General features: G+C 42.7%; 1 protein-coding gene across 4 annotated transcripts in view; it reads left to right on the top strand.

Moving 5' to 3' along the window:
• The first annotated feature begins 401 nt into the window (after positions 1 to 401).
• acsl4a (acyl-CoA synthetase long chain family member 4a) overlaps positions 402 to 14,175 on the top strand; it is a 36,913-nt gene continuing 23,139 nt past the window's right edge. For 3 of the 4 annotated variants that reach the window (XM_042340576.1, XM_042340575.1, XM_042340574.1), the window contains exon 1: positions 402 to 489. The gene's annotated coding sequence lies outside the window, so the exon portion shown is untranslated. Of the gene's footprint in view, positions 490 to 2,214; positions 2,476 to 14,175 lie in introns of those variants that run through there. The other variant, XM_007893840.2, reaches the window with a different exon arrangement.

Genomic DNA, 14,175 nt, shown 5'->3' with positions numbered 1-14,175 from the left:
TGGGACGTCCTCCCGACGTGAAAAGCGCTATATCAAATGCGAGGATTATTATTATTGTATTATTATCACAGGGCAGACAGTGACTGGGGGACACGTGGCAGCGCTTTGGGCACACGTTGCCTGTTCGTTGGGCAACAAGGGGAGGGGGGAGGAGTCAGCGCCGGGAGGGGGAGGAGTCAGCGCCGGGAGGCGGGGGAGGAGTCCGCGTCGGGAGGAGCGAGGGGGAGGAGTCGGCGGGTGGAGGAGGGAGGAGTCGGTGCCGACCGCTTTGCTTCCTGATTGGATCTTAGGAATCACCAGCTCGCTCTAACCCCGCCCCCCCCCCACCACCCGCCCCCCGCACTCCTGCTCCTTACGTCATAGCCCATCATCCCCCCCCCCGCGCGCGCATGAGTACGAGGGGGCGGGGTGATGTGGTGTGAAGTCAGAGGTGACTGGCGGTCATTGACCCGCGCGCCGGCTTCAGTCTGTTGGCGGCGAGAGCGCGAGGTGAGTGCAGTCCGTTAGACGTGCGGTCGGTTAGTTCGTCTCGTCAGTCGGACGGACGGACGGTCGGTCGACGGCGCTTCAAAACCTCTTTCTTTCCCCCTTCTCTCTGTCTTCCTATTACCTGATCTCAGTCGCAAACACTTCCCCTCCCTCTCCCCCTTCCCCCCCCCCCTCCACCACCACGTTTTTATTATTCGTATATTATTATTATTTTTTTTTGGGGGGGCGTTCAGTTTTGTTTGCAGTGATGTTGTTTTAACGGTTAGAAAAAAAAAGGCCCACACGTATTTTAAAGAGTGTTTTAAGTGCGTGTGTGTGTGTGTGGGGGGGTTAAAACAATTGAACCGAATAAATAAATAAATAAAATAAAATATATCCGGTTGGAGGGGACGAGGTTGTATTTTCTTTGGAGGAGGATTGGGATGGGAAGAAAGAGAGAGAGAGAGAGGACTCCCCCGTCCTGCACCCCTCTGCCCCCCCCCCCCCCACTCGCCGCCGCCCCCCCCCCCCGGTCCCTCTCACCGACTTCTCCGGTCCCTCTCACCGACTTCTCGTGCGCGTCCCGCGCGCAAAAAAAGCCCGTCAGCCTCTGACAAGCGAGTCGTTTCTCTCCCCCACCCCCCCCAAAAAAAAATAAAAATAAAAAGAAATCCTCCTGACAAGTAAGCCCAGGGGTGTGGGTGGGGGGGTGTGTGTGGGGGTGTGTGGGGGGAAAGGAGAGAGAAAAAAAAAGGAAGAACCGATGCATCGCCGCGTGTTCCTGAGGTTAAATGTTTCCTGTCTTTCTGTTTGGCCGAGTGAAGCCACCGCGGGTCCTCTCTGGCGCCATCCCATTTTATTTAGTGATTTATTTATTTCGAGGCAAACTTCTCTTTTTTTTAATGGAGATTAGAGCTCCTTTCTCTTTCTCACACCCCACACACACACATCCCCCCCCCCCCCCCCCCCCCACACACACACACACACATCCCCCCACACACACACACATCCCCCAACACACACACACATCCCCCCCCCACACACACATCCCCCCCCACACACACACACACATCCCACACACACACATCCCCCCCACACACACACACACACACATCCCCCCCCACACACACACACACACACATCCCCCCCCCACACACACACACACACACACACACATCCCCCCCCCACACACACACACATCCCCCCCCACACACACACGCGCCCCCCCCCACACACACACACATCCCCCCCCACACACACACATCCCCCCCCCACACACACACACATCCCCCCCCCACACACACACACATCCCCCCCCACACACACACACATCCCCCCCCACACACACACATCCCCCCCCCCATACATCTCCCCCCACACACACACATCCCCCCCCACACACACACATCCCCCCCCACACACACACACATCCCCCCCACACACACACACATCCCCCCCACACACACATCATCCCCCCACACACACACACATCCCCCCCCCACACACACATCCCCCCCCCACACACACATCCCCCCCCACGCACATCCCCCCCCCACGCACATCCCCCCCCCACACACCCCATACACACCCCCCCACACACACACCGATAAAGGCTTTTTTTAAAAAAAAAGCTACACTTTTTATTAAAAATAGCGCACTGGTGGGCGTGTTTTGGGAAAGGTTAAATTCGTGAAATGCTTTCTTTTCCTCCAGTTCTTCTCCCCCCTCCCTCCTCCTCACCCCACCCTCATTCCTCTCTCCCTCTCTCTCTCTCTCTCTTTTAACCTCATCTGTCTCTGTTACCTGAATGCGTTATCTCGGGTTGAGAACCCTCGTCTGTCTGAAGGAGCGCAGCCACTCTTGGACACTGTGCAACACTATTCGTGTGTAGTTTATGTTTCCTTGCCATCGCATCGAAGAGTTCAGATGTTGACCTGAACCATTGGGAGGGAGTGTTTAGCGGCTTATAGCTGTCCTGTAAGCTTTGAAATCGACCTTATCTCTCAGGTAGCTTTAAGGACATTTTACTGTGCCCGTGTCGAGTTGGCAATGTTTTATTTGCATTGGCTTTTAACTTCTCTGCTTTTTTTTTTTGCTGATGAATTATTGATGACCTGGGTGCCTGCTGAGTGAAGATGGCATAATCTATGCTGTACTGTGTGCTTTTCTGGGGTGCACTCCATTATATGATTATAAAAACAATGGGGGATGTGCGCACGTGGATTCACATAGATGTTCCCAGGTATTTGGGGTTTTCAGTTTCGAGAGGTTTGAGAAGTTCAGATTTTATTTTTTGGCTGGAGCCGAGAAGATGGTAAGGGGATCTTTAAGATTACACAGTTATGATAGGTAAACGGTAATGCGGTAGATTATTTTACTAGCTTGGCGAGTCGGTAATTAATAAAAATAATCAAAAAGTCAGGTTTGAAAAAAATTGAGCGGTTGGAACGTGGAGTCCATAATTTTAAAAAATATATCGTTGTTGTGTTGAAATGTACAAGGAAATATTCTGTACTTAACTGTCCATTGTTTGCTTGTGATGTGATGCGCACCCATTGTTCTTCATTGCAGGTGAGCTACACATCCTATTACCCCTTTACAGACCCAAGTACTGCATGTCTTTGCAACCTACCTTCCTATAGCATAGTAGTAAAGCTTGTGCTATTATTTTCCTGTGATCTCATGCAATAAGTTCTGTAACGAGAATGATTCCGTGTTATCGGGGCTTGGAGAGAGAGAATTAAGTGATGAAAGTTGCCTTTAGTTGGGGAAAAGTTTGAGAGACGACCTGCCCAAATTTGCGAAATGCTTACAAGCACTGGATAACAAAGATGTAAATAATAATAATAATCCTTGCATTTGATATTCCGCTTTTCACGTCTTATAGACATCTCAAAGCGCTTCACAGAATAGACTGTAAAGTGAATTGACTGTATATTTCTGGGTGAAATGCGGCAGCCAAAAGCAGAGTTTACTTTAGACTCTTGACTGCAGATTTGGCAGAGAGGAATCTGAATTTAACCAGCATTGAGTGAAAGTAATTGCAGTAGATAACTATTTTACTTTCTTCATGTTCCCGGCCTTATACAGTGTGTGGATTAGAATCCCAATCGAAGCAGTTACTTGATTGTTAATTTTTTTTGTAAAAGAGGACCACCGATTATCTGCAATGTGTAGAACTTGATGGCTTTTTCTCATATTAGTTCTGAAATGTAGCTGGTTAGTGTTGGAAGAGTGTAATTTTTTCAAGTTTGTAATTCTTGATACCTTGGAAGATTGTTTTGGGTTTTGATAGATTATGCTCAGTGTTCTTGGAGATAGTCAAAAAACATTTTGTTATTTTACTTTTGAATCTGAATGCTTTAACCGAGGAGTTAACTACTGAGCTTGGAGGGCAGCATCTAAGTAGGCCACCACTTTTGTTGAGTAATGTTTATTGGTCTGATTACCTTTTAATGCTGCCATCCTCTCTGTCTGGTGAGATTGCATCTACAATGTTTATTCTGCCCCTACAAATCTTCTGCTACTATCTCACATGTGCCTTCTCCACAGCTTTGGGACGTCCTCCCGACGTGAAAAGCGCTATATCAAATGCAAGGATTATTATTAACTGCACAATTGGTTCCATGTAATTCTCACCCGTTTTTCCAGTTAGTAACATTAATCTTTGCCAGTTCAGTATTTTAGTGGTATATTAACATCCATATGCTGTTTACAATTGTTTACAACAGTTAACATGTTGATTGGGCTTCATTATAAGAATTGTGCTGCTTTACTGCTGGTTTGATTAGAGGAAAGCTAGTGTTGTGGTTACCTGTCCTTTGAACCAACTCAATTGAGATAAAGGTAATGTACCATTTCAATTTCTGTGCATCAATATCTACACCGTTGCACATTTGTTTCTTTGACCCACCATGAAAATCTTCTCACACAGCCTAACTTTCACTGTGTTTTTATTCTTGCTATTGCAGAATTTCACTTCATTAAATTTATTGCATCTTAAGAGAGAGAGATGAAATTGATACTCTTGATTGTAATCAATAACCCTGAGTAAACTGCAGCCTTGATGTCTGTCGTAAGAACCTTCGGAATTTTCAAGCCATCTGGCTTATCTCAAACTTGAAAAATATCATATGTCTGTTTAGCTCTCAACCACACCTTCCCAGCAATTCCCCCGAGGGGGGGAGAGAACTAACAATTTGAAGTTCTGTAAGGTATGTTTGGGTAGCTTATTGGCATTTATCTTATACAGACTAGCTGTGGTCGTCCAAGGATCGAATTGTTCGGTCGCTGGTGTGTGCTGAGGCAGCTCTGATCTCTTTGGGAAAGCACTATGGGCCTGAGAGTCCACCTCAGTCCCAATTAGAGAGGGTAAAATTAATCCACACAGTCGCTCTTGATCACAAACCAATGACAGCCTTTTAAAACTTGATTTAAAATAAAAATGTAGCCCATAGCAAAACAAAGGATATTTGCCTGTCATTATTGCATTGCGTTCAGTGCAATAACGCAGCCTCCTGTGAATTAGTTGTCTTGATTTATTTTAAGTGCTGCCTTTGAACTTTGCTCCACTTGGCAATTCATGCCTTTATTTGCCTCAGGGTAGCTTGGCAGTCAGCTTTATGGACTACGTATATCATTGACTTGAGCAGTGGTTGAGTAAACCCAGTGAACAATACAACTGTGGTGACTGATTTCACCCTTCCTCACAATGGTGATGTGTAGGGAAAATAAAAATGTTAAAAGTTAATGTATTCTGAGTCACATAGATGGTAGGTGGAGCACTAACTAAATATTGAGTAACTTTTCCGGTGTGTTTGGTTGTACTGGGGTAATTTGAGTGAAACTTACACAGTTCAACTTCTGATTGGTATACTTGCCTTATTCTTTCAATCATGTCTTGTGTCATGGCCAATTTATGGAGGTTTATCCTGACAATCTGGTTCCAAGCATGGCTGTTGAGCCAGATATCCAGAGGAAGCAGGAATTGATGTATGGAATAGCCGCAAGACAGCTTGCTGCTTCTACTACAATGTGAGAAGTTTGCGAAGAAAGCAGAATATGTAGAAAAGAATTTGGTTCATTTGATCCTGTCCTTCTAAAATACCCACTGTCTTGCCATTACTTACCAATGAAATCTAAATGTTACTCTTGTAAAGAGTATCGACAACAGATGAACAAATTGGGATATAAATGTGTTCAACATCTGTCGTGTTGAGCTATTTGCCAATTTGTACAGCAGTATTAAGGATACCAATAACATTTAAACCTGTTGGCCTCTCGAGGCTAGATCAAGTTGAAATCTGTTAGGCTGCCACCACAGATGTCAGAACCAATATCTTATGTTGTATATTCTTCAGAATGTTCCTGAACTTAGGCAGTGTTGTTGGAATAGTCAAAAAAAGTGTACTGGCTGTGACGACTTCCCCATTTTCAAAAGACTTATGATTTAGCTGGCTTGATTTTCCAAGCAGCCAATGTACTGGTTGTCTTTACTGTATGTGGCCCATATTAGCTCATTCCCAAAATGGGATGACAGCAATGCCTTTTGGTGAACTATGAACCAACCACAAACAAGAATGCAATTAAGTTAGTCTGATCTGAACGGGACATGTGATTGAATACTGTACCACATCAGCTTGTGCTTGTACAGGATGAATGTTTCCACATTTCACAAAGATGATGGGATCACTTAGCAAGGAGTTGAGGTGTAATGTGAGAATGTTGATGAAAGGTGCAGACACATAGATGTATTTTTAAGATTAAGCGCAAGGCAAAGGGCTGTAGGAGAGTTCCAGAAGCAAAGGGTCTGATGACTGAAGGTTTGGCTACTAATCAGGCCATACAAAATGAGTGTCCAAGTCAGAGTGTAAAAGCAGGGAAATGTGACTGGAGCAGAGCTATCAATCTTTGCAGAAACTCTGTGTACCAAGTGCAAGTTGTTTCCTCCATATCTGGGTTGAGATATTGCACTTGCTGCTAAGTGCAACTGCGAACTATGTACTTAAAATGGGAGATGAGCACACATGTCAAAACGGTTACATGTAGCAGCAAGCAAAATATTATCTCTATTTGACTGCATCGTTCTCTCTGTTGCTGTTTCTGTGTGTCACTTTCTAACTGTATGTGTCTTTGTCTCCCTCTCTGTCTGTCTTCTCATGAATTACCTGGAATGGTAATCGATTTGTAAGAAATCTCTGTGAAATGCTACTGTTTCCGCAGCAGCAATTAATGAATGAGGGTTTTAAGAAGCTTAATCCAGTTATAAAAGTGTGTTTTCTCAGGTGGAAATGACCCAGCTAATCCACTTGCTCAAATTTGCTTTCTGACAGTTTTAAAAATATATTTTAACGGAAGGAATATTCATTGTGAATTTGTTGGAATCTGAACAGAGTCAGCGCATTGGTTACTGCGACAACGCGGCTACACTAGCATTAAATATAGACCGATGCCCTTGTTGCTTTGCTAAGACTCCACTGTAGGTTTGTCCAAGTCATAGACCTTTTATACTCATGCCTTTTACTCATGCTTTCCTTTCACACAATTGCTGGTAAACTGAGACACACTCATCCAGTGTGATGAGTGTTTTTTTTCCAATTTATCCTCTGGAATTGGTGCCTTTTTTTTAAACTGGCAAATTGATTTCTTTCTAGAAAACAAAATTTTGATTGCAAATTTATTCATTTTTTTAAATGTTTCTGCTTGCCTTTACTGAAATGCAATTTAATTTCCTGTGATTACCTGTTTGGTTTTCTCTTTAACTAATAGTTGATTGAGCTAGTCGTAGACAGGCCAGCCTCTTGTGGGTTCCAAGTCCAGTTCAGTACTGGAAAAGCACAGTATTATCGGAAGTGTTATCCTTCAGATGAGACATTAAATCAAGGTCTTGTCAGACAGTTTAGGTGGAGGTTGAAGGATGCTATGGCATTTTTAGAAATGAGAAGGAAGTCTTGTCCAACAATCCTCCAGAATAATTGGTCATTCGCTTCATGGCTGTTTGTGGGACTAATGTTCCTTCAAATATACTTGACAACAATTCACTGTGAGGTATTTTTATAATGTTTTAATGTTATAGGCACTGATTCAAGTAATTCAACCTTTGCGTGAGTTTGAGGGAGGGAGAGCAAATTTGCTGCTGATTGTAGGAACCGGCTTGAGTTGTGCAATTATTTCACTGTCAGATGTCTCCTGCTGTATGTGTAATACCATTAACTTGGGCTTTTACAATGAATTTGAATTATTAATGATTCGATCAGCCAGCATTCTCTTTGCGGGTGCCATGCTTTTGTTCCTCCCTCCCTGCTTTGCTTACTTATTCAGACCTCCTTCCCTGTTGTTGAAATGCAGGCTCCCTCAGCAGCAAAGGGTTACCTTCGGTCATTGACTGCACTGACGATCAAGCTTCAGTTCAGGCAGGACTACAACATGTCCTGTACATTCCCCCCCCCCCACCATTTCTCAATGAAATAACCTTCGAAGATTGTCTGCCTGAGCGATTTGCATGTGATGTACACTCATTGAATCAGAGTGTAATTGGGTGCAGTAGAATACATTGTTTAATATTCACTGAGATGCAATTCGTATTGTGTCCTACAAAACTGCAGTGTGGGGGGAATGCTATCAGGAGTGCCTATGATGAGATGAATGTTGTATTTCAGTTGCACACTATATTGCAATGTTTATCAAGTTTCATGTTAAAGCAGCGGTAGTTTTTGAGCACATGTATCTTTAAAATAGTTTGTATTTGGGTTTTAATGTTAGTTATTTTTAAGGTTAGTTTTAGTAAAATTCAGTCCAATGGGTTTTCAGCTGCAGTGTTTGCAGCTAAAGGGTTATATCCCCCTTTTCCACCCCCCTCCCCCTGATTGCAGATCATTGAAAAGCTGCAGGGAATCTATTTGATAACTAAATTAGCACCCCCGCTGATGGATGGATAAGTGTGGTTACTTGTCTCCCCTTCTGCAGCTCTCTCTTCAAATGATAGCTTTATGGCTTTTGTAATTACATTTTTATGGTATAAAGGTTTGCTTACCCTAATTCCAGATGTTAATGCTGAGGAAGTTTTGTTTCATGCTCGTTTGTGATTTTTAAAGCTCTCGTTTTACTAAGTGTTCCTGTACCAAAATGCTAACGGTAAGCTGGATGGGAATGTGTTGTAAAGGATGTAATTTAAAGGGAGGCGAGGGAGGATTGATATGCAAGTCACAAAATGTAAGTTCCATGTTCGATTGCAGATGGAACTGAGAACATTTTACTGAAATAATAAATGCAGAACATCTTTGAGGATCAAATAGTGACCTATCATTCTGAATAAAAGGGTTTTACCCCCAATGCTAGTTTCTGATTAGCCTAATGTGCGTTTCCACCCATCACTCTCTGGTTTCAATTCACAATTTTTTTTCTCTCTGGGTTTACAAAAATGCACAAGATCATCATTTCTAAGAAATGTTTTTTTAGGAGTTTCTGTGTTATCTCATGTAGTCACATCATCTGACTAAAGTCGAGTTTTTTTATTTGTTTTGCCAATGTTTGATTTTGCGGTCTTTTTGTATTCCAAATGTGAATGAACAAAGTATTTTTGGAGTAGGACACGTTTGGGTGCAACTGGAAAATCTTGAACATCATGGGGTAAAGAGAAGTACATCTTCAATCTTTGTGGAGTCCTGTAGCAAAGTGGTTAGAGGTCTCACCTCGCAAGTGAGAGGACCTGGGTTCGATTCCCGGGCAGGGCGAAACGCTGGGCACGTTTCCTTACTCCACACACCTCTATTTATCCGGCAGTAAGTAGGAACCTGGTTGTCAGTTGATTGGTAGATCACTTTGCCAGGGCTAATGATCCTTTAAAAAATAATAATAATAACTTGGTCACTCAATCCACAACTGTTTGTGGTACACTGCTGTGTGCAAAAGGCTGCCAAGTTTCACCCACAACCTATATAGTTAGTTCACTTTACAGTATATTGAAATGCCTCGAAGATGTGATAAGGCACTGTATCAAATGCAAGAATTCTTATTATTTCTTTGCTGCTGTCCCCTTCTGGCATCTACCAATCTTGAGAATATTACAACAGGTATTAACTATGGAATTTACCAGCAGAGGGAATTTGAGGGCCACGTTTGTGTTGTAATTCTTTCGTCTTTCTGTGAAGCATTTTTAAAAAATGTTCATGTGGATTCTATTTTTAAAAAACAGGTCTTTCATGTTATACGCAACACATGTTGCATGAGCAATTTAAATGTACCACAGTGAGTGATCTCTTTTGAAGAGCAACATTTGATTAGAAAATAACTGCAGCTGTAACCTTTTAATGGTTGAACAAGTTGTTCGATTTTGAAAACAGTGAATTGGATGGTTTTAATTCCAAACACCGATGCTGCCTTGTTAAATATAGATATATCTAAATATAATATGGGCCGATGCTTGACGGTATTAGTGAGTGGATGAGCAGTGGCCCTGTAGCAATCTCTCTACCTGCTGCCGACACTGGGTAGGATGATGTGTGTTGTGCAGAGTGGGGTGAGTGGTAATCTGTATCCTGATTCGCTGGGTGGGCAGGAGTCAGTTGTCAGAGGAAGAAGTGGTTTGAGTCGGCATGAAATATTGAGCAGCGTGACTGAAGCCAGTGAGCAGCCTGGTGTTCAGTGGTTGGTCAGAGTAAATCTCCCTCAAGCTCACCTTCCATTACCAAGTGAGGGGTGATATGTCAGCGACGCAGAATGGGATGTATTAAAAGAAACTAGCTCCCTGTGATGGAGGTGCATTTTGTCACCAACAATAAAAACTAACCACAAGCGCATGTGTCGAGAATAAATGAGATTAAATGCTCTTAACTTGGGCAGGTGGGAACACTGCTAACAAAGTGAAGAAGAAGATGAGGTGCTGTGTGCCCACACACTGTGGTTAGCTGCTATAAATTGGTGCCATTGGGAACTTTTGTTTGGAAAGAAGTTAATTTCCAGAGAGCAGGGTATATTCTTTTGGCTTAATTAATATTCTAAGATTGTAAAGGAATACATATTCGATAAGCACTGCTTCTTTTAATTATCTATTGATGTTGGTGTGATCTGTAGGAGGAGCACTGTACTTGTAATAATAATCTTTGTATTTGATATAGTACCTTATCATGTTGCCGAGACTTCTCTGGGCGCTTCACGGGATAAACTATAAAAGGAGTTTGACTGTGTGTTTTGTGGGTGAAACATGGCAGCCAGTTGTGCATGGCAATGTCCCTCCTGCAAAGTTTATTTTCCCACAAGAAGCGATTCTGTAGCTTGACCCCTGGCTTATGTGTGTGTGTGTCTGTGTCTAATGCAAGGTGAGAGGGAGGCGGAGTTGAGGAGCATGTGGTGCTGGGGTGTGAACATGCTGCTGGACTGGGTGTCTGGCGGCGTGGGCCTGCACTTGTCTGGTAATGGCGGAGCTGAGTGCGCTGCCTTCCTGTCTTCCAGCTCAGACTATGTAATTCCAAGTCCCGACCTGAGACTTGAGCCCACAACCTTCTGACTCGGAGGTGAGAGTGCTACCACTGTGCCAAGCTGACATGGGTCGGTGACCACGTTTCAGCTCAGAATATTTCCCTTTCTGTATCTGTTTACTCCGACCAATACGATCAGGTATAGCTGCATGTGTCACCAGCTTGCTGGCAATCATGGATTTTCTGCTATTTTGAAGCCCTGGATTTTTTTTACTTACTCCTTGAGTTTTGTCCAATGATGCATTTACTCATCTTGCCATTCAGTGACCATATTAGGGCAGATGCTTGCAAGATGTTTGCTCATTCCACAGAAAATGAGTATTCACTCTGACATTATTGAGCAAATCCTATGTTTCTTCTTTCCACTTCCCTCCACAGCTCTCCCCCAAACAAGTGTAATGACGAGCTAATTAAAGGTCATAAATCCACTGAAATCCTGTTTATTCACATTGAGGTTGACTTTGGCAAAACAGTGGGGGGGTGGGAAATTCATAAACCTTCAGGATTAACTACAACAGAGTGAGTCTAAAACCACTGCCGCAACTTAAAAGAATATGCATGCTTGCTTGGGGCAGGATTTTTAATAATTATGCTTGCATTTGATATACGGCTTCTACACAAAACTTCTAAACTCGGGTTCACATTGGTCTACTTCAGGAGCGCACTGCCTGGGGAATTCTGCGGTGTAATTTAACCATAATTCTTTACACACCTTTATTTCTTGCCCTTCACTTTATGTCCTTTGAGTGTGTATATGGTGTGAGTATGAGAGGTGAGTTGGAAATTAAGCGAATGTGACCACTGAACCAGCACCTTAAGATAAGGCAAAGCTGACTTGAGTTAGAAAGCTTTTGATAGTACCTCCGGTTTTCTCTCCCAGTGGCCCTCCAAGCACTTGATATTATAGCTGCTCTTATATGAGAAAGTTGTGACAACTGTGTATAGATTGGCTTGAACTAATTTTAGCATCTTCTGTTCTCTGAGGAGAAAATAATGGCTGTGGGATGGGAAATAAAAGGCAACGCACGCTGTAAGACGATTCATTTTTTCTTTTAAACCGGATTGCAGGGAGGAGTGATGCTCAGAGGGTAAATGGGCCAGCTCGTCAGTGACTTATTTCCAAGTGCTTTGCACACTTGTGAAAAAGCAAATTTGGGGAAGTTTGTAGTTTCAGCAGATGTGTCAGACAGTGATAGGCTCCTACTTTTGAATTGCATTCCTTTAACTGAAGGTCGTGATGTATTTATGATATGACTTGTAAGTATTGTTTCACCTGGGGCTGATTCACTACACACAGCTTTTTATTTCTAAATTTTCTGAACCTCTTGAAGCTACAATCCTGTACTGAATTGTTATCTCCAGCAAATAACAGCAGCTTTTGGATATCTTGTGGTATGAAGGCTCAAAGTGTGCATAAAAGTTTCAACAGCTGGGAACTTTAAAATCTGAGATAGGACTTGAACTGCAGGCATGAATGTAACTAATGGTTAACGCCTATTGTAATAATAATAGTCCTTGCATTTGATATAGAGCTTTATTGCATCTTCAAGACATCTCAAAGTGCTTCACAGAATATACTGTATTATGTGGGCGAAACGTGGCAGTCAATTATGCACAGTAGTATCCCACAAACAGTCATGGACTGAGTGACCAAAGCATTATTAATTCATTTATGTTTGAAGGGATTAATACTCTCAGATTAGTAAACGCCAGCACGTGACGGTACCAAAGAAAGACTTGCATGTTTCTGTTTTGCCTACAATTGTCTGATGGAATCATTCTCATTGGGGTTTTTTTCTGTTTCTCTCATGCTCTTGTCTATCATGCTCATGACTTCTCTCATGTTTCTGTTTATTACGCCTGCGTGCGCTCTCTAAGTAATAATAATTCTTGTATTTGATATAGCGCTTTTCACATCTTCTAGACGTCTCAAAATGCTTCACAAAAATACTATAAAGTGAATTGACTGTATATTTGTGGGCAAAACGTGGCAGCCAATTACGCACAACAGTGTCCCACAAACAGTTGTGGATTGAAGTGACCAATTTTTTTTCTTGAGGGATTATTATCAGGCATGTGGAAGTAATTGTATTGGAGGCACAAATAGTCAAGGACAGTTCAGTTTGATTCATTATGTAACCTCAAGATCTGTTTAATTTTACAGAGAGTGCAAGGTTTATTTCTGAAATTTTTGCAGTTTAGGTTTAAGCCCAGAACCTTCTGCTCCAAGATCCAGTGCTTGTCTGAGCAACTCGGGATGTTGAGAGGTGGGGGGATAAACATTGATTTCAATATCCACTTGTAGCAAATCATTCCATATTATGATAACTGCATTAATTTCTTTTTAAATAGTTGTCCATTTTTAACATAACTTACAATATCTATCCTCATGGGAATGAACGGGGAGGGTTTCTGAAACTTCAATTCAAGCCTTTGCTTTTAACTCTTAATTTAACCCTTCCCCCAGCTAACTAAATGACCGCATCTGTAGCTTCTATAAGTCATCACTAACTTTGTAGTTCTGCATCAATGATGACTAATTACATTTTTTGGCCCATCCTTCTTTCCATCATATCTCGAGCCAGCTGCTTTGGAGCTACTTTCTCCGTCTTTTGATCCCTCATTCCTGTTTCCTCTGGCAGTGCTGCTAATAGGGGAGCAGTGCAAAGTGGCTCCCCGCCTTCTTTTGCCCTCTTCTTCCTCCAAGGATTTGTAGTACCCAGTTGACCTTCTCTAGCTGTTTCGTTTCTTTAGTCTGCACACAACATCCAGTCTCTGCAAGAGAGACACAAACCATACTCTAATGTCCTACCTAGCAAACTGCTTTGGGAAAGCATCGCAAGGCAGCTTGCTTGTTAACTATGAGTAAGCATAGATACCCGAGAGAGGAATTGAAGCTGAGTGGCCAGGCAGCATCTAGTGTTCATAAATGGAGTTTTAATTTCTGAATGGGTCTCTGGAATTTTGTGTTATTAGTTGTGGGTGCTATAAAGTTGCACAAGTCTGTGATAATATCACATTTGTCTATCATATGAATCTTAGACTAGACATACGGCAACTTGCATTTATACAGTGCCCTTCACGCAGGGTAACGTCCTGGACAGGTTGCTGTCCGTAGGGATTTATCACAGCAGTTGACGTTGGGTGAAGAAATTTCTCAGGCAAGAATTCTCTTCAGACTTTTGAAGAATGTGATTTAAAAGTGGCAAGAATAAATTAAGCTTCAATTGCT

Source organism: Callorhinchus milii, unplaced genomic scaffold (assembly GCF_018977255.1).
Source record: "Callorhinchus milii isolate IMCB2004 unplaced genomic scaffold, IMCB_Cmil_1.0 Scaffold15, whole genome shotgun sequence".
Lineage (NCBI taxonomy): Eukaryota > Metazoa > Chordata > Chondrichthyes > Chimaeriformes > Callorhinchidae > Callorhinchus > Callorhinchus milii.
This window is presented reverse-complemented; position numbering and strand designations above follow the sequence as displayed.